The following is a 25,369-nucleotide window of genomic DNA, read 5'->3' as shown; positions in this document are numbered from 1 at the left end:
TTATTGATCTTTTCAAAGAATCAGCTGTTCAATTTGTTAATTTTCTCTCTTGATTTCTTATTTTTTTATTTCATTGATTTCTGCTCTAATTATTACTTTTTTCTTTCTGTTTAAACAGGTCTTCTTTAGTTTCATAAGATGGCAACTTGGGTCATTTATTTTAGACCTTTGTATGTATTCAGTGCTATTAATTTGCCTCTAAGCACTGTTTCTGTGGCATCCCACAAATGTTTTATTTTCATTTTCATATTAGTTCAAAATATTTTTTAATATCTCTGGCAATATCTTCTTTGCATTATGTTGTATTTAGAAATATATTGTTTAATCTCTAAATATTTCTAAATTTTTCAGCTATTTCCAGTCACCTATAATTTCTAGTTTAATTCTACTATGGTCTGGTACATACTTTTTATTTCTATTTTTTACATTTGTTCAAGTGTATTTATCTCGGTTAATATTCCATATAAGCTTGAGAAAAATGTATATGCTGCTGTTGTTGGATGAGGTATTCTGCAGACATCAATTAGATCTACTGATTAATTGTGCGGTTCAGTTTGAAAGTATCATTGTTGTATTAGGGTTCTCTTAGAGGGACAGAACTAATAGGATATATATGTATATATGTATATATATCCTATTAGTTATCCTATATATCTTACATACATATATATAGAGGAGTTTATTAAGTATTAACTTACATGATCACAAAGTCCCACCATAGGCTGTCTGCAAGCTGAGGAGCAGAGAGAGCCAGTTCCAGTCCCAAAACTGAGGAACTTGGAGTCCGATGTTTGAGGGCAGGAAGCATCCAGCATGAGAGAAAGATGTAGGCTGGGGAGGCTAAGCCCATCTCTCCTTTTCACGTTTTTCTCCCTGTTTTATATTTGCTGCCAGCTGATTAGATCATGCCCACCAGATTAAGGGTGGATCTGCCTTCCCCAGCCCACTGAATCAAATGTTAATACCTTCTGGCAACACCCTCACAGACACACCCAGGATCAGCACTTTGTATCCTTCAATCCAGTCAAGTTGATACTCAGTATTAATCATCACAAGTCCATCCCTTGTGAATTTGAACAAATATATATCTCCTGAGATCATAAATAACCTTCAAATAAAGACAATAATAAAGTCATAATTATACCTAACATAATACCTATCCTTCGTACAACCTGAAACACACCAATCCCCAACCCAAATATTATTACATAAAGTTGAAAATACTTAAATGCTGATATGAAGTCAATAAATCTTATGTCACATGATAAAGGAAAAGGAAATAAAATGAATATCTTAGTACAAGTGTATACATGCAAAAACACATCTTTAACAAAAGAAGGAGGAAATACTCATGACAATTACAGTCCTCGTTTCTGCAGCTGGTCACATGGTTGTAGCTGGTGTTGATGACTACCTTCTTCAACTACCCATTCTGTATGCCCTTTGCCTTCAGCAAGCACCTCAGCAGGTCGTGGTTTTTTTTCCTGGTGGAGTGACCCAAACCTTCATTCCTGAAGAGCCTGGGCCATTTGTATTCCTGCTTGGATTGGGCTGTTGTAGTTTCCCATTGACCTTAATCACAGGGCATGGTAATACCAAGAGACGCCCTAATGGATCTTTGTATTCCATGCATACTCTTCCTTACCTCCATTGTGGAGTAGTAGACTGATTTCATCTTGATAGTCAGGGGTCAATCACCCCAGCCAACACTGTAACTCCCTTCTTAGCCTGTTGACTTAAAGGTAGAAGAAGCCCAAAGTGTCCAGGTGGCAATCTTAACTTCCAGTTTTATGGAATAATTGTTGTGTCTCCTGGTGGCAGCATTCCTCACTCTGGAACTAAGACCTCTAGGCCAGCAGAATGTAATGTAACAGGAATTGGAAGTAAAAATTTTGCCAGTGGATCACTAGGGGTGATAGTGAGTGGTGCCACTTCCACTTCCACCCCTTGATTACTGGACCTGTAAATCCTGGCTATGGAAGAAACAGTACCATATACTGGATGCTGATTCAGAGCATACACAGCCTTCTGGAGAACTTTTGTTACCTAGTTGGGGTTGTAATTGTGACTTCAAAAGGCCATTTCACTGTTCTGTCAAGCCAGCTCCTTCCGGATGATGGGGAACATGGTAAAACCAGTGAATACCATGAGGATGAGCCCAATGCTGCACTTCTTTAGCTGTAAAGTGAGTGCCTTGGTCAGAATTTCTATGCTGTGTGGAATACTATAGATAAGGCATTCTGTGAGTCCACGGCTGGTAGTCTTGGCAGAAGCATTGCATGCAGGATAGGCAAACTCATATCTGGAGTAAGTGTCTATTCCAGTGAGTACAAACCTCTGCCCTTTTCATGATGGAAGAGGTCCAATATAATCAACATGCCACCAGGTAGCTGGCTGATCACCCTGAGGAATGGTGCCATATTGAGGGCTCAGTGTTGGTCTGTGCTGCTGGCAAATTGGTCACTCAGCAGTGGTTGTAGCCAGGTCAGCCTTGGTGAGTGGAAGTCCATGTTACTGAGCTATTGCATAACTTCTATCTCTGCTACCATGTCTACTTTGTTCATGGGCCCATTGGGTGATGACAGTCGTGGCTGGGGAAAGAGACTGAGTGGTGTCCACAGAATGGGTCATCCTATCCAGTTGATTATTAAATTGCTCTTCTGCTGAGATCACCTCTTGATGAGCACTCACATGGGACACAAATAACTTCACAGTTTTCAACTACTCAGAGAGGTCCATCCACATACCTCTTCCCCAAATTTCTTTCTCACAAATTTTACAATCATGCTTCTTCCAGATCCCTAACCATTCAGCCAAACCATTGGCTACAGCCCATGAATCAGTATATAATCGCACATCTAGCCATTTCTCCTTCCATTCAAAGTGTACAACCAGGTGCACGGCTTGAAGTTCTTCCCACTGGAAAGATTTCCCTTCACTGCTGTCCTGCAGGGATGTCATAGAATGGGGCTGTAGTGCTGCAGCTGTCCACTTTCAGATAGTGCCTGCGTATCGTGCAGAACCATCTGTGAACTAAGCCCTAGTCTTCTTTTCCTCTGTCAACTCCCCATGATCATAGAGAAATCCCCATGAGGCCTTCAGTGCAGGCTGAGGGAGAGAAGGCAGGGTGGCAGGAGTGGATACCATGGGTGTTAGAACCACTTCCTCAGGTAACTTTTTGTGCCTTCAGGACCTGCTCGAGCCCCATCACATATATATCACTTCCATTTAATGATGGACTGCTGTTGTGCATGAGTCGTTCATGGCTAGATGGGTCAGAAAGCACCCAGTTCATAATAGGAAGTTTAGGTCGCATGGTGATTTGATGACCCATAATCAAATGTTCAGTTTCCACAAAAGCCCAGTAACAGGCCAAGAGCTATCTCTGAAAAGGAGAGTAGTTATCTGCAGAAGATGACAGGGCCTTGCTCCAAAATCCTAGGGGCTTCTGCTGTGATTCACCTGTGACAGCCTCCAAAGGCTCCAAACAGCATCTCTTCTGCCACTAACACTAGAAGCAGCATTGGATCTGCTGAGTCATATGGCCCAAGTGGCAGAGAAGCTTGCACAGCAGCCTGAACCTGTTGCAGAGCTTTCTCCTATTCTGCACCCCACTCAAAACTGGCAACCTTTCAGGTCACTTGATAAATGGGCCAGAGTAACATACCTGAATGAGAAGTATGTTGTCTCTAAAATCCAAGTAGGCTACTAGGCATTGTGCCTCTTTCTTGGTTGTAGGAGGGGCCAAATGCAGCAACTTATCCTTCACCTTAGAAAGAATATCTTAATAGGCCCCACAACACTGGACCCCTAGAAATTTTACTGATTGAAGTATACTGAATTTTAGTCAGATTTATTGCCCATCCTCTGGCCAGCAAATGTCTCACCAGTAAGTTTAATGCGTTGCTACTTCTTGCCCACTGGATCCAATCAGCATAATATCATCAATGTAATGGACCACTGTGGTATCTTGCAGAAGTAGAAAGTTATCAAGGTCTCTCTGAATAAGATTATGATGCAAAGCCAGAGAGTTCATATACCCCTGATGTAGCACAATAAATGTATATTGCTGGCCTTGCCAGCTGAAGGCAAATTGCTTCTGTTGGGCCTTATCTACAGGAATAAAGAAAAAGGCATTTGCCAAGTAAATGGCTGCATACCAGAAAATGTGTTAATTTGCTCAAGCAATGAAACTACATCTGGTACAGCAGCTGCAACTGGAGTCATCACTTGGTTAAGCTTATGATAATCCACTGTCATTCTCCAAGATCCATCTGTCTTCTGCACAGGCCAAATAGGAGAGTTGAATGGGGATGTGGTGGGAAACACCACCCCTGCATCTTTCAAGTCTTTGATAGTGGCACTAATCTCCGGAATCCCTCCAGGGATGCGATATTTTTCTAGACTGAGGCAGCTCTAGTGGCTCCCATTTGGCCTTTCGCACACCCTACCAGTCAGGGAACCAATGTGGGGGGATCTGTCAGCTGCTAAGTATGTCTATGCCAATTATGCATTCTGTCACTGGCAAAATGACCACAGAATGAGTCCAGGGTCCCACTGGACCCACTGGACCCACTACACCCACTGTAAGTTGGACCTGAGCTAAAACTCCATTAACTGCCTGACATCCATGAGCCTCTACTTTAACTGGAGGACTGCAATGACATTTTGGGTCTCCTGGAATCAGTGTCAGCTCAGAGCCAGTGTCCAGTAGTCCCCAAAATGTCTGATCATTTCCCTTTCTCCATTGCACAGTTACCCTAGGAAAAGGCCTTGGGGAAGAATGGGAGAAAGATTCACTGCATAAATTGTCCATATGTAGTGGAATCCTTCCTCAAGGGGACCTGGCCTCCCCTTCATTCAAGGGATTCTGGGTATATAAACTGGCTCAAGTCTGGAAATTGATTGAGGGGCTGTGATTCCCTGTTTTTATAATTCAAATTAGTCTTTTGCTCATTCTACTTAGAAGTTTTCTGTTTGTATAATTTAAGTACGAATGCTGTAGGCTTCCTGTCAATTTCACTTCTAGGAACACTGTGATTAATTAGCCAATGCCAGAGCTCTATGCAAGTCAGATTATTCTGATTGTTGCTTTGCCTTTGCTTTTCATTACTGTAACTACATCCACCTTGTTTTTGTCAGTTGAGTGCTGCCACTTGGTCCCTGCCATCTTGGGATCCAATTATTCCCATTGTATTTAAATTTTGTAGTTGAGTGACTGTGGTTGCCACCGTTAGATTTGACATACAGAGAAGAGCAATTACAGGGCTCTTCAAAGATGCAGGTTCTGCCCTCACAAATCTATTTTGCAAGACATTGGTCAAGGCTATATCTTCTAGATTCTCCAAGCTGGGATGAGTAGGCCTAAAGTGACTAATCCACTCCACCATCACAATTTCCCTAAGCCTTTGAATCCCTTCCTCTACATTAACCCAAGGGAGATCAGGCATTTCCAGCTTGCTCACATTGGGCCATCATTTAATCCACATTTCAGCTATCCAAGCAAATAAACTATTAGAACCCTTTTCAACTTCCCAAGCTGCAACATTAAATGCAGAATCCCTACTTAGTGGGCCCAAACCAATAAATTTAGCCTGATCCTATTCTGTTTCTTCCACCATTATCCCATACCTTTAATATCCATTCCCGTGGCTGTTCTCCAGATTGCTCTTTATATAAATTAGAGAACTCAAACAGTTTTTTTTAGTGTACTCCACCTCCTCCTGGGTCACACTCTCAACCTCACCCTTAGGGGCCTGCTGAGATTTTAGTCTAGTTATAGGTCTAGAAACAAACAGGGCTGTTGGGGATGGATTCTGAGGAGAATCAACATTATCTTGCCTGGCAACTGCCTCAGGGGAGGCATCACTGTTGCCTTAGGCAGCACAGGGTTTATCTCCTCAGACAAATGTGGAGAGGCTGATGGCAGCATGGGTCAGGGACGGGATGTTGCCACTACTGGGGATGAGGAAGGTGTTCCTTCTGGCAGAAAAGGTTCATCGAAGTGTACAAACTCAGTGTCCCCACCTTCATCAGGGTCCTCCCATACATCCCCATTACAAGTTGCAGGGTCCCATTCTTTTCCAATCAATGCCCTCATTTTAACAGTAGACACCTGGTGAGGCTGTGTATTCATCTTTTGTTGCAGATCAGCAACTCGCATGATAAAGAGCTTTTGTCTGGTTTTCCACAATTTCAGCTCTTTCTCTACAGGAGATAAAACTCTTAACAGGGCAGTCTTAGCAGTTTTGAGGCTTAGTATCTGCTTCTGAAGCCAGGAGACAGAATCCCTGAGTTCTTCATTTTTTTTCCATCATTTTTTCCAGTGAACTTAGGAGAAACCAACCAGCTTCATTATGTTCCTTGTTTCTCCACATATGGTCAAAGATATTATGTATAGAGTCACTAAACTCTATGCCTCTCATGAGCAGTGAATCAGGAGTGTCAAATGCATTTATTTGTGTAACTCCTCTAAACAGTTCATGCAAAGGACTATCAGTGTTCTTCATAGTATTAGAAGTAGAGTCCTTAGCATTTTGGGTCTAATCATATTAAGCAACCAACTCTAGAAACTCAAACCCAAAAGAACTCAATCCTTAATATTCTTTTCCTCTAGAACCACTCCTGGTACCAAAATCTGTATTAGTCAGGGTTCTTTTAGAGAAACACAACTAATTGTGTGTGTGTGTGTGTGTGTATATACATATATATACACATATATATACATATATACGTATATATACGTATATCTATACATACATATACGTATACACATATATATACATATATACATATATACACATATACATATATACATATATATACATATATATATATATACACATACATATGTATTGACTTACGTGATTAGAAAGTCCCACAATAAGCTGTCTGCAAGCTGAGGAGGAAGGAGAGCCAGTCTAAGTCTCAAAACTGAAAAACTTGGGGTCCAATGTTTGAGGACAGGAAGGATCTAGCTCAGGAGAAAGATGTAGGCTGGGAAGCTAGACCCAGCTCTCCTTTTCACGTTTTTCTGTCTGCTTTATATTCACTGGCAGCTGATTAAATTGTGCCCACCAGATTAAGGGTGGATCTGCCTTCCCCAGCCCACTGACTCAAATATTAATCTCTTTTGGCAACAACCTTACAAACACGTCCAGGATCAATACTCTGTATCCTTCAATCCCATCACGTTGACACTCAGTGTTAACCACCACACTTGATTTTCTACCTGTTGAATATGTTAATTACCGAAAGAGTGTGTTGAAATCTCCAAATGTAATAGTCACATAGTGTGAATTTTTATGTTAAACTTGCTAGGAATTGGGCTATGTTTAATGTTTACTGTGGTTGTAGTTGGCAGTCTTCCAGTTGATCTAGTTGTCCTTATTTTTAATATTTCCTGTTTTCTTTTCGGTTTCCTAAGAACTCCTTGAATTGAGTCTTTGTCTTTCAGCAATTTCAGCTGCAATCCACTATTGTTTATGGTCCCACTGATGGTGTGGAGGTAAAGTTTTGGGAAGGGGAGCATTCTCTAATTTTATTATTTATCAGTCCTTTTTTTTTTTGTACAACAGAAGTTTAGATTTATTACATATTTACTTCCAAGGTACCTTTGTTATTATGAAAACAGAACTAATACTTGGCCAAAAAAAAAAAAAAAAACCCCAAAAACAAACAAACAAAAACACCACTTCACAATGTCAGGTTTTCCACTTCCAGGATAAAAGGAAAAAATATCTATTGCAGACAGGGAATCAGTCTCCCTTGGGTAAATATGTGTCACAGATCGACCCAATTTGTGAGCAATCTTTTCCCATCGACCTGGAGTCCCTCCTGGGAACTTAACCATACTTCTTATCAGTTGCCTGAGGTCCTCTTCTGTCAATTCAGGTGCATTTTTTCTTCTGTGTTCAGTTCCTGTTTCCCAACCAATCATCCATTTGTTCCTCAATTCCTTCTATGGAAGTTCCATGATCATAATACTGAATCTATATACTTTCTAAAGGTGTGTATACAGGAAATTCAGGTTTTAGTTTTTTAATTTTCTTCTGTTTAGAGGCACCATGTCCTTGGACTTTAACCTCCACAGATATTTTTTAAACTCTCTTTTTCTTCACTTGTGTAAAACAGCCAGGTTAGAAGGGACTAGAATAGGACAGTTAACTTTTCCTCCAGATCAGATGAGCCCTTTGTTATGAAGAAGACTCCAGGATTTTAGGATGGTTACTTTTCCCTTCCTCCTGCTGTGGCCATAGGGATCTTTACTGTATTTTCACTGAGATAACTGGTGGGGTTCCTGGAGGTGAAATTCACAAAAGTCTTGAGACCCTCCTGAATCTGCATCACCCAGGAGTTCTCACTCTCATACTGTTACTCCACTCAGCCTTCCACAATCTGTCAAAGTCACCACTGGAATATTACTACTAGGTTATGGCTGCAGTGGCTTCTGCTCCAAGTAAGCAGAGCTCTGCTATGACTCTCTGAATTCACCTATTTCAAATTTCAGTATGGTAGTTTGCCCTGTGGCCTCAATTCTCTGATGGGTTCAAAAAATCCATTTATTTTCTGCTTGTTCAGCCTTTTTTTCTTGTTGTAAGCATGGGAATAGTGACTTGCAAGCTCCTTACCCATCAGAGGTGAAACTGGAAGTTCCCAAGTGCTACAACCTGATGAATGTTAATTGGAGGATAGTGGAACGATATTCAGAAAAATGTCACCACTAAAATAATAAACATACATTTATTTATTTTAGTATACATTGCCAATATGCATAAAAATATGAAAACCTAATCAAGTAGGCTGAATGTAAATGTCTTCATTAAAATTCTATCATTTTAAAGAGTTAATGGATTTTAAATACCTGGACGATATGTATGTTAAGTAAAGGTATGTTTCTTGTTATTTCTACTGAGACTTCACACTACCATTAAGAGATGCAAAAGAAGTGTGGAAGATGGAATCCAACCATATTTGGAACATTTTCAGGGTGCTCTGTGTCATCTTAGAGTCAGATAACAGGCTGACTACCTGGCATGAACACGATAATGACTGACCTAGACTGTCATCTTGTGTTCCTGCTTCTATTCTTGCCAACATAGAAAAAGGGATTAAAACTGGTAAATGACAGAGAGATGCCATTGAAAGAGCAGCTAACTTTCGTTATGTGGCATATGGATTCATTATTTTTCCTTAAAAGCCTTTTCTTCCTTCTTATACTCATGGCTTTGTGGCCTAAAAAATAGCTGAATTGCTTTGGACCCCTGTTTGAAAGTTAGGGCTCAAATAGAATCTGCCTTTTCTAAACAGTAACAATAAAAGTTTTCTTTTTCAAACAACCCTGCAAACAGGATGGCTCACAACTGACATACTGTGACCTAGTTACTTTGGTTTCATAAGAATATTCACAATAATAATGTGGCCACCAAATGCAGCTTGCTGAACAGCTAGAAACCAATTCAGGGTCTTCTACAGACCTATCCACTTCAGGGCAATCTTGTCCTCCAGGTATTCAAATGTATAGATATTCTTATATTGTAAATATTTTTTCTTTGTTCTCTTGCTTCGTATGAAGAGAGATTTCCAATATTAAATTTGCTGTAAAATTCAAGTTCTTTTTAACTGAGACTGTATTTTCCTCACTAGTTTCTTGTAAGGGTATGGAGTTTGGGGGGAATCCTAAACAAATGCCAATTTATTTTCTATGTATTTTCAATTTATCAGTAAGGGTAAAATTCTGTAGTTCTTTAAAGAGTGGACAAGTACAGAGGATACTTCCAAGAAAGTCAAAGAATGCATATCATAAAACCACAAAAGTAGTAGTTTTGTTATCAGAAATATTTTACCCTAGTTTGTGTCTTTTAAATTTGTTTTAGAAAAGCAAATATTAGAAACTTCTTTACCATAAGATATTAAAATATAGGATATTACACACAACATTTCAGTGTCATTTTTCTATTGTTTTGTAGCAGGACAAGCCACAGACAAAACCTCTCAGACACTGAGTTAAAGAAGGAAGGGCTTTATTCGGCCGGGAAATTCAGCAACACTCCAGTTTCCAACAACCAAGCTCCCCGAATGAGCAATTCCTGTCCCTCTTAAGGACTCACAACTCTAAGGGGGTCCGCATTAGAAGGTTGTGATCGATTGAGCAAGCAGGGAGTACGTGACTGCGGACTACATGCACTGGTAATTAGAATGGAACAGAACAGGACAGGGATCTTCACAGTGCTTTTCTTAATCAAATAACCGATTAGGTCAGGGGTTGATCTTTAACTACCAGGCCCAGGGTGTGGCACCGGGCTGTCTGCTTGTGGATTTCATTTCTGCCTTTTAGTTTTTACTTCTTCTTTCTTTGGAGGGCATAAGACAATATGAGGGGTGGTCTCCTCCCTTATGCTCCACCTTTGAGAATCTCACTCAATAGTGGGAGTTCTCACTTTCATTCTCGCTACCCGTGTCTTCTTGCCAGACAGAACAATAGTGATTAATATAGTACACTTGTGCTGAAGCATTTTGATGAACTAAGGTAGCAATGATGCTTTTTATCATTTGAAGAAGTACAGGTAGCAAACAAGGGAGCAGTAAGCAGGTTCCTATTACTATTATAACTCCGATTATAAGAGTTTTAAATCTTCCTAGCGTTGGGAACCATTTTCCCAACATGGCCCCAGGATTAAATCCATGCCACACTTGCATGGGCACATGTGCCAGTTTTGTCATATCTCTAACTATGTCTTCAACTACTTGCCCTTGATCATCTATGTGTAGACAGCAATTAGGTTAAATTTCCCACAGACCCCTCCTTCAGCTGCTAGCAAGTAGTCTAGAGCCAATCTATTTTGATAGATAGCATTTCTCATCTGAGTTTCTTGCTGGGCCAGAATAGTCAAGGCTTTGCTGGTTTTATTAATGATTATTTCTAAGACAGCTTGTAACTATATGATTCGGTTGATCATGTAAATGGGGGTCTGGTATCCCCATGAGCCATCTTGTGCCCAAGTAGCAGGCCCATAATATTGTATGATTCTCTAAGGGGGCCATTCGTCATCTTTCCAATTTCCTGTAGCTATGCTTCTCTTTTTGTGGGAAGCATAGACAGGGAAGCTCAGGAGTTCGCCTGTTTTTATGGGCAGTAAGAAGAAAGATGGTTTAATAGTGCCAGTAACACAACTACCTACCCACTGGTTGGGTAATTTAGCATAAGCTGTATGCCCACATATCCAGTATAATCCAGTGGGGACTGTCCAGTCCCAGTGGGACTCCAGGTGGGTCCACATGGTTTGCAACTTTGGGAATTTACTAAATTGATTGCTTTCTGTGTGATTTGAACTCCACCAAGTGACTGTTTCTGTGGTACCATTATACAGTTTCTGTCCCAGAAAACTAAGTCATCCTATGGGGTTAGTGAATTATTTTCTTTCTCTAGCTATGCAATATTGTCCAATAATTGAGGCTTTTAGGGCCTAGAAATTATCAGGGTGATTCTTTGGAGCTGGGAATTCATCAGGAACTGAGTCTGTAGATACTAATTCTAGGGCTTCCCATGGCCATTGATCTCCCGTTACAGTTCCTCCACATACATAACATGAAGTGACATTGAGAGACTGGGCCACATGCTTGGCTAATTGCAAAAACAAATTTCTTGTTTTTCCTTGAATTTCTGGTGATGGCACATTTAGTTCATCATAGAAAGTTTGAAATGCTGGCTCAGGAGAGTGTTTGTAAACTTCTTCTCAAACTAAGATATTTACTCGAGGATCCAGTCTGGCCCCATCGATTCCTAAGTTTACATGCTTCCCTTTTTTCCAGCGAGGATCAAGGGGATTGGTTATTACTAGCTCTAAGGGGTACATTGTCCCTTAGTACAGGAAGGGCCATTTTTTCCTTTCTGAAGGTGAACTGGATCCTTTTCATTTTTTATCCAAGTGGCCCAGTGACACAAGACCAGTATCCACATTCATTTCCACACAATCCTAATTCATAACAAATGTACTTATTTTTTGTCATATAGCCTTTTTCCCGACTAAAAGAGCCACATCTCCTTCCTAACTTATTGCTATTAATGACAGCACAGGCATCAAATTTCAAGATTATGCGTTTGGGCACCCCTTTTTCTTCTGTTCTGGCTAATACTTTACTTGTATCATTTATGAGTCCCCACCAGTCTTCAGTCCTTAATCTTATTTCAAAAACTGTGGACATGGGAGGCTCAGAGGGATCATAACACACATCTGGGCAGTTGTTTCGTGGGCTACATACCTTGTACTGAGTGTCATTATATAAACATGTTCCTCTTAAAGTTCCTAGGCATTCATAGTAACTATAGAACAGAAAGATTGTTTTAACTTGTTGCCCTACCTCAGTAACCTGATGTATACACTGAGAGCAGTCCTCCGTGCGGGGAAAATCAGTGGAAGTTTTTACTATACAAGTCGAAATTATAAGGAAAATGAGTCCCACAGTGATCTTCCTCATGCTTCGGCCATGCGTAGACCAGTCAGCTTCTGGGTGTGACTGGAGCAGGGCTTGTCATCCTCCTCAGATTCACTTTGCAGGGGTTGTCTGGGCTTGGTTTTGCCTCCCAGGTTTCAGCAGCTGCAGGTTTGACAAGGCTGTGGTGGATCCAGGCTGGGATTCCTTCTACCTTTACAGCCATGGAGGTGGTCAGGATGACGGTCTGAGGTCCTTTCCACCGTGGCCGCAAAGGGGCTACGTTCCAGTCCTTGATCCACACGTGATCGCCTAGAGAGAAAGGGTGAACTGGGGAGAATAAGCTGATGGGACACCTCTCATTTACCCAGGTTGAGATTATTTGTGTACTTTTTCCCAAAGCCTGTAGCTGTCACTGTAATTCAATTTCACCTAACTCTCGGGGAGTGCCTGGAAGCCCCTGTAGTATAGGAGGAAGCCTATGATACAGTATTTCATCAGGGGAGTATCTTGTTTTCTTAGGAATGCATCTAATTTTAAACAATACCATAGGAAGGGCCTTATCCACTTTAATCTTGTTTCCTGACATGCTTCCCGTAAACTATTTTTGATAGTCCAGTTTATTTGCTTCACCTTTCTGGAACTCTGAGGTCGGTAGGCGGCATGTAGCTTCCAAGTGATTCCTAATGCCTTTGCTGTCTTCTGTACCAAGTCAGGCACAAACGCCAGTGTGTTATCTGAGCCAATTAGTAAGGGCAGTCCAAACCTAGGAATAAGATCCTGGAGAAGCACACGGGTAACCTCATAGGCCTTTTCAGTTCGTGTTGGATAAGCCTCCACCCACCCAGAGTAAGTACACACAAGAACCAGCAAATACTTGTTACCTCCACATTTTGGCATTTCTGTGAAATCCACTTGAAAATCCTCAAAAGGAGCCATTCCATAAGCTCGTATGCTAGGTGGAAGAGTGGGGCCTCGCCTCACATTATGCTGTCGCCAAGTAACGCACCGTTGTGCTACTGCTCTGGTAAGGGTTAGCAAGTGTGAGATGTAGAAGTACCATCCTAACAATTTTTCAAGTGACTCTTGACCTAGATGAGTGGTTTCGTGCGTGGCCAATATGACTGTGGCTCCCAGCAACTGTGGCACAGCTACTCTCCCATCTGGCAGTCTGATCCATCCTCCTTTTATTATTTGCCTCCCATCTGTGTGGAAGAAGTCTTTTTCTTCTTTAGAATAGGTAGGTACCGGGTCAGGTGTTTGAGAGAGTAAGCGGGCTGCTATTGATGCCCAGTAAGGGGTAGATGCTGCTTTTTGAGCTTCTGAATCAGCTCGAGAGTTTCCTAATGCCACTGAGGTGGAGGCTCACTGGTTTCCCCTGCAGTGCATGACTGCCACGTTCTGAGGTTTCCACACTGCCTCCAGTAATTGTAGAATTTCTGTTGATATTTTATGTCCTTTCCCCCAGAGTTTAACAGGCCCTTTTCCTTGTATAATGCTCCATGCACTTGGAGGGTTAGAAAGGCATTTTGAGTCAGTGTAGATGTTTACAGTCTTACCTTCACTAAGTTCTAGAGCCCGAGTTAAATCAGTGAGCTCAGCTTTCTGGGCTGAAGTGCTCTGTGGCAGCAGTTTGGCTTCAGCCACAGCATCCAAAGTTACCACTGCATATCCTGCACATCTTTCTCCTTGTGAGTTGATGAAGCTGCTTCTGTCTATGTATAACTCCCAGTCTACTGATGCCCATGGCTGGTCCCGAAGGTCAGGTCTGCTAGAATAGACTGAGTCCAACATCTCTACACAGTTATGCTCGACCGGGCTTTCTAATACTGGGAGCAGGGTGGCGGGATTTAGGGTGTTACAGACTTCAATGGTTATGCGGGGATTTTCACATAGCAAGCTTTGGTACTTGGTTAATCTAGCATTTGTTAGCCAATGATGTCCTTTGGTATTCATCAAAGTTACCACAACATGGCAGGGGCCTTTATATTCAGGTTTTGCCCAAGGGTTAGTTTATCTGCTTCTTGTGCTAACAGGGCTGTTGCTGCCAGGTCCCTTAGACTTGGTGGCCAGCCTTTAGAAACCCAATGTAGTTGTTTTGAGAGGCCACTGGCCTTGGCCAGGGCCCCACAGTCTGCGTTAAAACTCCAACTGCCATTTTTTCTCTTTCTGGCACACAGATTGTAAAGGGATTTGTCAAATCTGGTAGTCCTAGGGCTGAGGCCAATGTAAGTTTTTCCTTTAACTTACAGAAGTCTTGCTGTTGTAGAGGCCCCCATTCAAAGGGCTCCCAGTCGCCGCCCTTTGTAACCCCAAACAAAGGTTTGGCTAGCACTGCAAAGTTTGGAATCCATAATCTACAAAACCCCACAGCTCCTAGGAATTCCCTTACTTGCCTTCTGGTTGTAGGTTCCGGTAGGCTGTAGACGACCTGCTTTCTTTCTGATCCCAGGCTGTGCTCCCCTTTCCGAATAGTGAATCCTGGGTAGCGTACCTGCTGTCTGCAGATCTGAGCTTTCTTCTTGGACACCTTATACCCACAGTCCTCCAGGTGCCGAAGCAGGACATCCGTCCCTTTTGTGCACCAGACTGCTGTGGAGTGTCCTAGCAGAAAGTCATCCACATATGGGAGCAAGACACAGCCTAGGTCTTTAGCAGGAAACTTTTGCAGGTCTCGAGCCAGGGCCTCCCTGAAGATAGTAGCAGAGTTCTTGAACCCTTGGGGAAGCCAGGTCCAATTCAGGTCACTACTGAGTAGTGACATCTGACTCCGGATCTTCCCACTGAAAGGCAAACAGCTTCTGGCTCTGGGGAGCTATTCTGATGCTAAAGAAGGCATCTTTTAAGTCCAGACAGGTAAACCAGCTGTCCTCAGCCGGCAGCAGCCCTAACAATGTGTAAGGGTTAGGAACTGTTGGGTGCAGAGTCACTGTAGCTTAGTTGACCAAGCGCAAGTCCTGTACTGATCGGTAGTCCTTGGTCCCTGGCTTAGGGATAGGCAGGAGGGGGATGTTCCATGGAGACTGGCAAGGAACTATAATTCCATAGACTTTCAAGCGCCTGAGATGAACCTGGATTCCTTCGAGAGCTTCTCTGGGAACTGGATACTGCTTTTGTCTAATTGGCTGGGCCCCAGGCTTAACTTCTATGAGTACAGGGGCTTGGTTGACCACCAGTCCCGGAGGATTATCCTCTGCCCATACTCGAGGCCATCTCTTAGCTAGAGCTGGTTTTATCTCTTGGCCTAGCTCGGTTAGAAAAAGTCTCCATTCTTCTTCCTGGGGGACCATAAGAGCCATGACACTCCTGTTCCTGATAACTTTAGCTGTAAAGAGCCCTGTTTTGTAAAGGAGATGGTGGCTGTCAGCTTGCTAAGCCAGTCTCTTCCCAGCAAAGGCAAAGGACAGTCAGGCATGTACAAGAACTGATTAACTATTTCATGTCCCCCCACCAAGCAGGTCCATGGTAGGCAGAAAGCCTGCTTAGTGGAAACTCCTGTTGCTCCCATTATAACAATGGTTTCCTTGGATAAGGAGGCAACCGGGATGGTCACTACTGAATGTTCAGTACCAGTATCAACCAAAAACTTAATGTCCTTGCCCCTAACTGTAATCCTGACCGTGGGCTCCTTGGGAGTGCTTGAGCCTGGTCCCCTTAGTCCAATAGCCCTTCAACCAGATTGAACAAAGCTCCGTCATCTTTATCTGAGGTCTTTTGTTCCGAATCACCTTGCTTTTCCTTCAAGTTAGGGACTCTTATCTTTCCAATATGCTATTTCCTTACAATAGGCACACTGGATATGTTGCAAGCGTGGGCGATTAGACTGGGTATTCTTCCCGGAACCCCCCTTTCCCTCTCCTTTTGGGGGAATTCCCCTAATGGCCACGGCCAGTAACTTGGCGTTTCACCTGGCCTGGAGTTCGCCTTCCTTAAGGCTTTCTCTGCAGCTTGTTGCATCTCTATTTACAAACGCTTGATTGGCTATTTCCAGTAACTGTGAGGTATTCCTACCCGCAAACCCAGCCTGTTTCTGCAATTTTCTCCTGATATCTTCTGCACTTTGACTAAGGCCATGTTAATCATGCACTGATTTTCAGGGCTATCTGGATCAAAAGGAGTGTACATACGGTAAACCTCATACAGTCTTACCTAGAATTGTGCTAGACTCTCCTCTTTTCCTTGGATGACTTCAGTAACCTTATTTACATTTGTAGCCTTTTGAGCCCCTTTCTTTAGACCTTCTATTAATGCCTCACGTTACCGTCTCAGCCTCTCCATGTCTGGTCCCTCATTCAGGTCCCATTGGGGGTCTGTTGCTGGCAGCTGAATTCTTATATATTCTTGAGGATTTTGGTAATTGGCTGGGACGTGCTCCTCTAGCCACTTAGTTGCCGCCGGGAGCACCCTTCGCCTTTCATCTGTATTAAAGAGGTACATGAGCAGCTGGTGGCAATCAGACCAAGTAGGATTGTGAGTCTGTATAATAGTTTGGAGCAAGTCAATTAAAGCTTGAGGCTTTTCGGTGTAAGATGGAGTATTATTTTTCCATTTGAGGAGTTCAGCAGAGGTGAAACATTGATACACAAAGGCACATCTTTCCACCAGGTGTCTGTCCTCATCTACCCCAGTATATCACTGCTCTCTCAGGGGCATTTGGATTCCAGTCTTGGGCCATAAGCAAGCTGCCAAGGGAAGAGTTTCTCCTGCGACTTCACTTCCTCTTTTGTCTACTCTGGGTGGTCTAGGAGCATTGCTATCTGGTGGAGGTGTAGGTGCTGTGGGCTCAGGAGTTGGGAGTCCTTCCTCTCGATAAGCAGGGGGGTACTGCTGGTACCAATTCCTGCCTGATTCTTCTGGTGTTGTGTCGGACAGGACTTTTGGTGCTGACTTCCCTCAGTGGGTGGAGCGCGAACCTTCCTTAACTGTCTCTTTGCTACTAGTACTGCTGCTGTCTCTCCTCTTAACCACTGTGGGGGGTCCCAAACTAGCCATAACCAAGAATCTATATACGGAAACTGATCTGGGTGCCCTGGCTTACTGGTTACCCTGTGCCATACCTTCAAGACAACGGACCTGTCCAGGCTTCCTTCTGATGGCCAACCCACCTCTAATCTGGCCAGTCTATCTCACACAAAGTTCTAAGTTTTCCAGGTGTCACAGTAACTCCATAGTCTCCCTTAAATCCCTTTTTGAAATTTTTCAACATAGTTCCTAGTGGGGTGGGCTTACTTTGTGCCTGACCCATGTTTCCTCGAGACAAAACACTACACTCACACCACACGCACACCACAAAACAAATAACAGGTAAAAAGGGCACACACACACTTTTTCAGTTTACACCAAACCAGAATCAGAACCAAAATCAGAATATCAAGAAGTCCAAGCCAGGTCAAAACTAAAACCAAAGTATCAAGCAATCCAAGTCAAGTCAAAAACAAAACAACAAAATGTTGGTACGGACACGCTGTGAGTGATCAGGCCACGCTTCCGCTCAAATGGAGTAGGCAAGTTCCAAAGACTAGTCTTACCAAGTTTCAGATGTCCAGACTCCAAGTGCCAGTTCCTTCACAGTGTTCAGCCGCTGCGTTGATCCTCCACGGGGGCCTCTCAAGCGCTGCTCTGGCGAGGTGTTCCACCGGGGCAATTGCCCACCCAGGAGCGCTCTCAGGATCTGCGTTGCTCAAGCTGGTGGAGTCCCCCTCAGGGATTCTCCACAGGGCAGGCCTAAGCCACCTAAGGGGCTGCCTCTACCGTCCATTAATCACCTCACTTCCCAGTCAGGGAACCAAGAAATGTAGCAGGACAAGCTGCAGACAAGAACCCCTCAGACACCGAGTTGAAGAAGGAAGGGCTTTATTCAGCCGGGAACTTTAGCAAGACTCACGTCTTCGAAAACCAAGCTTCTTAGTGAGCAGCTCCTGTCCCTTTTAAGGGTTCACCACTCTAAGGGGGTCTGCGTGAGAGGGTCATGATCGATTTAGCAAGCAGGGGATACATGACTGGGGGCTGCATGCACCGGTAATTAGAATGGAACAGAACAGGACAGGGATCTTCACAGTGCTTTTCTTATGCAAATAACCGATTAGGTCAGGGGTCAATCTTTAACTACCAGGCCCAGGGTGTGGCGCCAGGCTGCCTGCTTGTGGATTTCATTTCTGCCTTTTAGTTTTTACTTCTTTCTTTGGAGACAGAAATTGGGCATAAGACAATATGACGGGTGGTCTCCTCCCTTGGTTTCTATGTCCTAAAATTTTAATGTTATCTTCCTTAAACTGTATGCCTTCTTTCTACACACACACACACACACACACACACACACACACACACACACACAGGTATGCATGTACCCTGATTCACTTGGCTTTGTTTTTCCAATCCTCGAGTTCCAAAATGAGCTACTCTTTACCTAATGGATACAAAGATGCCTGCTAATATATATTAGCAATGAAAAACTTTTAAGCACAAATTTCTATGGACTGAATGTTTGTTTCCGGGGAACCTGGCATGGACAGCATTATGTCAGGTTGTGAAAGTAAAGGTGCCACCCCAGGGGGTCTGGAAATCAGAGCCATTAAGGCAAAGAGGATTATTCTTGAGCCTTAGGATATCATGGACTTTGCCTTGATAAGTTTTGAATTTGTTCGGGAACTCTCACCCCCTCTTTCCTTCCTATTTGTCTCTTTTGGAATGGAAATGTCTATCCTATGCCTCTCCCACCATTGTACTTTTGAAACACATTACTTTGTTTCACAGGTTCACAGCTGGAGAGCGATTTTGCTGCAGGATGAATTTTACCACAAGTCTCATTTATCCCTGATTTAGATAATATTTAGATGAGACTTTGGACTTTTAATTTTAGAGTTGATGCTGAAATAACTGAAGACTTTGGGGAATGTTGGGATAGAATGAATGTATTTGGCATGTGAGAAGAACATGAATTTGGGCAGGCTGGGGTGGAGTGTATGGACTAAATGTATTCTTCTAAAATTCATTTGTTGAAACTCTAATTACCAATGTTATAGTATTTGGAGAAGGGGCCTATGGGAGGTAATTAGGTCACAAGAGCCCTCAAGATGGAAGTAGTACCCTTATAAAAACAGACAGGAGAGACTTTTCTTCCTCTTTCTCTGCCCTCTGCCATGTGAGAATACAAGAAAGTGGACATCTACCAACCATGGAAATAGTCCTGTCCTCACTGGACACTGGATATACCAGTACCTTGATCTTTGATTTTACAGACTCCAGAACTATGAGAAATTAATTTATCTTGTTTAAATAACCCAGTGTGTGGTAATTTGTTATAGAAGTCCAAGCTGATTAAAACAGGAGTCTTTTTTTTCCTATCTTAATAAATAAAAAGATGCATTTTCTATAAATCGAGTAGTTTTCCAGGACTAATATCGAGTAGATGCGACGAAAAACTATTTTTGAACTGAATAAAGAATATAGTACATCTTAATCTTTTTATACCAGTCTTTCTCATTCTGCTAAGTGTTGTAGTAATTAACAAGCTTGAAGGATTAAGTAAGATGATTGTTACTTTTAACAAATATTTTGGAAAATTTCATGACACAGAGATTGATTTACTTCAGGCATATCACAGAAATTTCATTCTGAAAGTGTCTCCCTTGGTGAAAAGAAATGTTTGAAGACTTTTTTTGAAATTTTGTTTAGAAACAATGTTTATTAATGTTATGAATTCATTCAATTCTAGGCAGCACTGCTAGGCTCAAATGTCCTCTTATAGAGGGTTATTCTAGAAAATAGCAGCTTATATTTTCAATTTCTTGACCTTTGACATTTGATATGAGTCATTTTTGACCTGAGTGGCATGAGCTATTTTCATTCTCCGTATAGTAAGTCTTTTCAGGAACCTGTGACTTAAAACAGAGAATTAACGTTATTAGAGATAGTCTCCTGAAGAAGTAGTTAAGCCTTCTTGAAGGCAAAGCAGGAATATATTTCTTTCTACATTTTTTAGACTTTCCTTGATAATTATCAGATTCTATTTAAATCAACTGGATATACCCTAGAATGCTCTAGAAAATAAAGCACCAAAAAAATTCAATGCAAATAGTATGGTTTTGTTAATTCTAACTTAGCATGTTAGAATTGAAATATTTGTTATTTATTTATTCATTGTTCAACAAACATTTGTTGAGCGCCTACATTGTGGGGGACACAGCCTTATGCTTGATTACCCAATATAAGTAAAAAGACAGATTAAGTAGCTGTATACAGTGCTCTATTTCTTTTATGAAGTCTACATAGTATTTCTATAAAGCATAATATTTATTTCTGTGTTGTGAGTAGAGAGGGGTCAACATAGAGAGTTACAGAAAATGTAAGGAATGTAACAAAAGCAGAAAGAAATGACAAGAAGTATTGTATAGCTATGATCAGGTAGAAAGAGGGCCTAATTTTCAGTTTCAAAATGATGCAGTGATTATAAATAGTTCCATAGTTGAACTAACATCCTAGACTTGATGCCACCAACCCTATCCCTTGATTCTGGGGAAATCAATTATCTGTGTGAGATCAGGATAATAATTTTAATATGAAGAACCAAACATGAAAATACTAAAGTGAATGGCAAAATTGACATTATGTCCTGGGCTTGATAGATGTGGCAGACCAACAGGAGCTGGCATTACTAATTACAAAGTAAAAGATTAAAAGGGAGACCTTATACAGAGGGTAAAAGCATGATTTATTCCAAAAAGATTGGTATACTCTATTGAGGCTAAAGATAATGTGTATAAGACATCTCAAATTAAGGAAATACCATGTACAACATAGCAGAAATAAATAAACACAAAAGTTTGTACATGTAAAGAGTAAGTTGATATGGATGGACTCCAAGTGAGTAGGAAATATTTAAATTTAAGCTAAAATTCAATCTGAAGCCAGATGAGGAATGAGTTTAGACTTCATCAGGTTGGTAAATAGAACTGTAATAAGATTATAGCAGGAGTATTGAAGTATCTGAGATTTTTTTTTAAATAACCTAATAAAAGAACAATAAGGACCGTAAAGGGGAGAGACTAAGGCTATCACTTTTAAATAGCATCAATGATAGTATTTTTACCTCTTGGAATTAATTTGATATTAGGAAGGGTCCAAAAGTCTTTTAGAGTAAAAACAAATAATATGATCAGCCATATGATCAAGCTAATAGTAACAGTATTTGAAATATGGAACTTAATTATTAATTATAGAGTATAATTTTAATGAAATTAAAAATTTTGAATACTTTGTATTTTATGTCTCATATTCATTTAAAAAACTCTTACTTGCATTTGGGCAATAGCTCTTATACTGAGAGGCTAATATATTTCTGATTTTGCCTTAATTTTCTTCGTTCTAAATAATCATAAATAATAATAAGTTAATCTCTTAATAAATAGATGTATTTTAAATTTATTAGTATTGGTCTCTGTTTGAAACTTAACTTAAAATTCCCCACATTCCATATACAAGTATTTCTATATGTAATAAAGTATAGAGATCCCAATATGTCATCATATTATAAAATCAAATTCATTACAATATATAGAAAAATATGTACATATAATATTTTTAAAGTTTTCAGGTCATGCTAGCTCAAATATATTTTTAAAAGCCTTTATTTACTAAAAATCAGTTTTTTTGAATGGAGTTAAAACTGTGTTAGCCACCTATTGCGGGATCTGGCCAGCAGCCCTCAATGCAGCGGGGCTCTCTCTTTGTTCCTAGGTGGATCGGCAGGTTGAGAAATAATGGACACACACAAGATAGTGAAAGCTGGGTCCAGGGGGGTCACCACCTTCTGGTCCCATGGTGCCAAAAATGCACTGGATATACCAGCATTTATTATTAAGTTTAGTGAGGGTGGGGGTAAGTTAGTGAGGGATTTAGGATCATTTGCTTATGAGGTGAGATGGTCACATGGGGATGAAGTAATTCTTTAACGTAACATTTGTATGTAGAAGTACAGTACATTTGTATGTAGAAGTACAGTATACAGAGATAAGAATTTACAATATAGTGTGTGCATCAATAATTTCTAACAGAGCCTTAAAACAGAAACACAATCTTTCCATAACCTATGATTAGCAAGATATTAATCAGCAGTAACAATTGCCACAAAAGTTGGTTACAAACAATCCATGGAAACAGGACGTGAAGCTAGACAACCGGTTAGACTAGAAATTCTCAGAAGGGAGTATGCCTTAAACCTAAAGAGGCCTAGAAGAGCCATGGCAAGATGAGGGCGTTTATAGCCCTATCTTATCCATATGGACAGGCGCCCCCCATGTATCCATTTATAGGCTCTCCACAAGGGTAGCATTCCATTCCCAGAGCTATGAATGTCTGATTTTCTGGGATAGGAATCTTGGTGATGTGAAACCTCCCTAACTGCACGTCCATTCATAGGCTCTCTGCAGGGGGAAGCACATCACGTGCTGTTGGCTCTTTCTGGCAGTCCAACCTAGCATTGTCTTTACACAGTCCTGCATGCAACTTTGTATTTACAATAATCAGGAGGATTTCATCTTTTATTCTGTAGAAATAGTTTCAGGGGGGTCTCCCTACAGCCACCCTCATCTTTTCCCTTCTCCCTATGTAAAGCCAAAATGTAGGCTATGTCTGATATAAACAGTAAGTAAACATGATTTTGAAATGGAAATGGACTTAGAAGTAGATCTGATGCTATAAGTATCTCTAATCCTGATGCAAATATACCATTAGTGAATTGTGTAATATATGTAAGGTGAAAATTTTTCTCAATAGGGAAAAAAAGTAAGAATTTGAAATAAGGTGATGTGAGCTGGTCTAATTTTCCACTCTATGTCACACATTGATGGCCCTCATAATTCATACCTGGGGGGAAGTACAAGCAAGGCAGGAGAAGTCTGAAACCATGTAAGTCCTACTGTATTAGTGAAAGTGCTGATTAAAGAACATGTTATGTTATCAACAAGAAATCATGAGAGCATTAGTGCATAGTTGAGAAGGAAAATAATTTGGCTTAAGAGGATTAGAAATCCCCAGTTTCTAGTTAAAAGTAATTCCAACCACATAGCCAATAAACAAATTCAATAATATTTGAGGTTTATAAATAAAGATAGCCAGAAGGAGAGAAATGACAATGTGATGATACATGCAAAGCTTTGTTCACAGAGCTTCTGAAAAAATCTGTTTCAGAAATGTCTCCCAGAGGGGAGAAAAACAAAGCTTGCTGTTGCTGTTAAACTCTTGTGGCTAAATCATTGTTTTGCATTGATTTGTAATGTGTTCCTTTTTCCTAAGAATGTCACGTTATTTATTGAAATCATGGTATTAGAGTAATTGATACACAGTTAAAGCATTCTAAAAAATGAACTTTGCAAGAATTGTGATTCATTTATCTTTGATTTTATTGGTTTTTGTGTGGGTCATTTATGCATCAATCTTCAATACAGTTTCATTTGCTTTATGCTCATGTATTATTTGTAAAGTTTGTTGATGTTTCACCAATGGTTAACAAATCAATAGACACAAAGAAAAAGAAAGAAATTTATTATTCTTCCTCCCTTTGGCTGATGTAGTATAGTTTGTCCCAATTATTCCCATGCAATAACAGAAATAGTAATTTATCTCTATCTCAAAGAATTATTCTGAAAATGGAACAGCATAATAATTTAAGTAAAAATGTTTTAATATTATAAAACAATTTGCAAATAAATGATCTATTACATTTTTATGAATATAATAATTACCCTTGATAACCATGCCTTTTTGGACATATAAAAATAAAATAGGGCAATTATAAGTAATTCTGAGAAATGATGGGGAAAAAGACCACAGAAATTACACAAAAATATATTAAACCTGTATCAAATTTTAGTCTAAAAATTAAAAAATTGAAATATTTGATTTTGCTCAAGGTTAATTACTAGAAATCAACATACACCAAGTGGTATAAAGCAGAAAGAAATTCTCAGTTGTCCTCCATCTTCACCCCCTCACTGCATCTTTCATTTTTCCGGGCTGCAAAATGTGAATTTGCTTCAGACACTGCAATTGATGCTGCCAAAAACTTGCAAATATGCCTTTATCCTTATCTTCCCACAGCTTCAAAAGAGAAAAAGGGGCCAGCTTGTAGGTGCAGAGGTAGGCAAGATGAAAAACAATTTCAAAATTTAGTGAATTTCTTACTAATAAGGAGTTAATATCAGAATAAAGAATTAATTTAATCTTAAAGTAATACAGTATGTTTCCTAGTGTGTTTTAAGTAGAATGCAGTGACTAGACACTTGACGGGACAGACAAACCAAAGTTTTACTATTTGAAAAATATGTGATTTCAGCCAAGTTTCTCAAACTCACTTGTCCTGGGAAGAAAATGTGAAAAGAAGTGAGACATTTAGTATATTGCAAGTATAAAGTTGATACCAAGTAATGGCAGTTGAGTTTCTTATTACTATTATTACTACAGATGTCAAATTATATCTTAAAAGTGAATATTTATGGCAGTTACCATAATTTGGTGTGATCTGCCCCTGCAATGTGAGCATTCTGATGTTAATAGAATATCCTCCCTCTTTCATTGTGAAAAACTTTTAAGTTTATTAGATTGAATATCTTAATGCTAGACCTAGGGAGAACAAACAAAACTTAATAAATGGTATATTCAAACTAGAGTATGATAAGTCTAAGTATTTTCTCTCTTTTGTGAGTTATTCAACACTTGCAGTATGGCAGGTTTATCAGTCTGAATAGCCATTATTTACATGAGATGCATTAGAGATTAATTCAATACTTAAGTGAATTGTATTGATTAAATTTATACTACGCCCAGGTTATTTTCAGGATTTGTAAAATAAATTCCCGATCTTAGCTTATTTTGTTATTTGCAAATTACTCCTAAAATAAAATGTAGGAAAATTTCATGAATGTTGATTATTCTGACCACT

The sequence above is a fragment of the Hylobates moloch genome, unplaced genomic scaffold, assembly GCF_009828535.3.
Source record: "Hylobates moloch isolate HMO894 unplaced genomic scaffold, HMol_V3 SCAFFOLD_12, whole genome shotgun sequence".
NCBI lineage: Eukaryota > Metazoa > Chordata > Mammalia > Primates > Hylobatidae > Hylobates > Hylobates moloch.
Note: the sequence above shows the minus strand (reverse complement) of the source record.